Source organism: Chiloscyllium plagiosum, unplaced genomic scaffold, assembly GCF_037043375.1.
Source record: "Chiloscyllium plagiosum isolate Xiang-an unplaced genomic scaffold, Cpla_swu_hap1 HiC_scaffold_19, whole genome shotgun sequence".
NCBI lineage: Eukaryota > Metazoa > Chordata > Chondrichthyes > Orectolobiformes > Hemiscylliidae > Chiloscyllium > Chiloscyllium plagiosum.
In genome coordinates, this window is record NW_028270157.1 from 34,110,744 (window position 1) to 34,113,951 (window position 3,208).

Here is a 3,208-nt window from a genome sequence, read left to right on the forward strand (position 1 = left end):
GGGGTGGAGAGATCAGGAAGAAGATTACAGGTTAGGAAGGTGGTGCTGAGTTCGAGGGTTGGAACTGAGACAAGGTGGGGGGAGGGGAAATGAGGAAACTGGAGAAATCTGAGTTCCTCCCTTGTGGTTGGAGGGTTCCTAGGCGGAAGATGAGAAGCTCTTCCTCCAGCCGTCGTGTTGCTATAGCAACCTCTCCACCCCCACCCCCACTCCGGCCTATCACCCTCACCTTAACCTCCTTCCACCTTTCGCATTTCCAACGCCCCTCCCCCAAGTCCTTTCTCCCTACCTTTTATCTTAGCCTGCTTGGCACACTTTCCTCATTCCTGAAGAAAGGCTCATGCCCAAAATGTCGATTCTCCTGCTCCTTGGATGCTGCCTGACCTGCTGCGTTTTTCCAGCAACACATTTTCAGCTCTGATCTCCAACATCTGCAGTCCTCACTTTCTCCAAGAGAATAGGGCCCCTCAAAGGTCAGCAAGGCGGCCTTTGTGTGGAGCCACAGAAAATGGGGGAGATACTAAATGAATATTTTGCATCAGTATTTACTGTGGAAAAGGATATGGAAGATATAGACTGTAGGGAAATTGATGGTGACATCTTGCAAAATGTCCAGATTACAGAGGAGGAAGTGCTGGATGTCTTGAAATGCATAAAGGTGGATAAATCCCCAGGACCTGATCAGGTGTACCCGAGAACTCTGTAGGAAGCTAGAGAAGTGATTGCTGGGCCTCTTGCTGAGATATTTGTATCATCGATAGTCACAGGTGAGGTGCCAGATGACTGGAGGTTGGCAAATGTGGTGCCATTGTTAAAGAAGGGCAGTAAAGACAAGCCAGGGAACTACAGACCGGTGAGCCTGACCTCAGTGGTAGGCAAGTTGTAGGGGGGAATCCTGAGGGACAAGATGTACATGTATTTGGAAAGGCAAGGACTGATTCGGGATAGTCAACATGGCTTTGTGTGTGGGAAATCATGTCTCACAAACTTGATTGAGTTTTTTGAAGAGGTAACAAAGAAGATTTGCAGGTAGATAGGATAGTGAAGAAGGCGTTTGGTATGCTTTCCTTTATTGGTCAGAATATTGAGTACAGGAGTTGGGAGGTCATGTTCCGGCTGTACAGGACATTGGTTAAGCCACTGTTGGAATATTGTGTGCACTTCTGGTCTCCTTCCTATCGGAAAGATGTTGTGAAACTTGAAAGGGTTCAGAAAAGATTTACAAGGATTTGGCAGGGTTGGAGGATCTGAGCTACAGAGAAAGGCTGAACAGGCTGGGATTGTTTTCCCTGGAGCGTCAGAGGCTGAGGGGTGACCTTACAGAGGTTTACAAAATTATGAGGGGCATGGATAGGGTAAACAGACAAAGTTTTTTCCCTGGGGTAGGGGTGGCCAGAACTAGAGGGCATAGGTTTAGGGTGAGAGGGGAAAGATATAAAAGAGACCTAAGGGGCAACCTTTCACGCAGAGGGTGGTACATGTATGGAATGAGCTGCCAGAGGAAGTGGTGGAGGCTGGTACAATTGCAACATTTAAAAGGCATTTGGATGAGTATATGAATAGGAAGGGTTTGGAGGGATATGGGCCGGGTGCTGGCAGGTGGGACTAGATTGGGTTGGGATATCTGGTTGGCCAATGTACTCAATCTGCACATCTTTGGACTGTGGGAGGAAACTGAAGCACCTTTAAAGAAACCCATGCAGACATGGGGAGAACATACAAACTCCACACAGACAGTTGTCTGAGGGTGAAATCGAACCTGGGTCCCTGGTGCCGTGAGCAGTGCCAACCACTGTCCTGTCCTTTTGTCCGACAGTATCCTGGTACAAGTTGTATGAGTCAAGGAGAGCTATTGGACCAGCAGTCTGTTGCAGAAAGAACTAAAATATTAGATTTGTTAAGAACAAGTAATAACATTTTGTCAAAGGGCAAACCACTCCTTTACTATGCATTTTAATAAATATCTGAGTCAAACTGCATGATGTTACTTGGTCACGAAAAGCAATAAAATGAAATGATTTCTTTGTAAGATTTAACTGAGACTGTGATGGATATGCTATATTTGACTCACCATATTGTTGCATTGAGAGAAGTAAAACGACATAAAGAAAATTGGTGTAAAGTTTGCAAATTTCATGTTAGTTTTACATGTCTGGAATATATGTGAATACTGAGTAGTACGTCTGTAACTTAATGACTGTGTTGAAGATCAAATCCCAGCTGTATTCCTAAAGGTAAGCAAATCAGCCGCAATGAAAATATAATTACAAACATGCACAATGCATACATGCATATGGGGCGGCACGGTGGCTCAGTGGTTAGCACTGCTGCGTCACAGTGCCAGGGACCTGGGTTTGATCCCAGCCTTGGGTGACTGTCTGTGTGGAGTTTGTACATTCTCCCCGTGTGTGCGTGGGTCTCCTCCGAGTGCTCCGGTTTCCTCCCACACTCAAAAGATGTGCAGGTTAGGTGAATTGGCCAGGGATAGTGTTCAAGGAAGTATAGGTTAGGTGCATTAGTTAGGGGTGAATATAAAATAATATGATAGGAGAATGGATCTGGGTGGGTTATTCTTTGGAGTGTCGGTGTGGACTTGTTGAGCTGTAGGGATTCTATGATTCAAACCCTCAATGTGTTCTTCCCAATGACAGTATATATTATTTGTAACATAAAGCAGATTACCAAGTCATTAATGTTAATTGTGGGAGATTGCTGTGCACAATTTGACTGTCATATTTTCTACATTTTGACGTAGAAGTCTGTGATTTATCTATGTTTTAATGCAATTTATTTTGGAGTTTTGAAATTTGAATTAGTGTCATATGGGTTTTTCATGTGTCTAAAGGGGTTGAATGATTAAATTGTAAGCATTTATGTAGCTTTTGTGATATTCTTTCAAACATAGTATTAGAAGGAAACATCCTGGAGAGTAATGGGGATTAAGAGAGCTTATGAATAACCAAAGTAAACAGTATAGTGCATAAAGCTTTCAGATAGAAAATTCTAGAACTACCTTTTTTGGATTGGGTGTAACACCCATAGCTTGGAAGAAAAGATTTTCGTTTCAGTTTGAAGCAGTTTGCAGAAGACCTGGCCACAGCTGGATGGGTAAAACAATGGCCCCTGAGAAAGAGAGGTAGCTTTAAGGCTGTTAAGAAAAATGTTTCCTCAGTGTAAAAGTTTAACTTTAAACCTCCAGACCAATGAT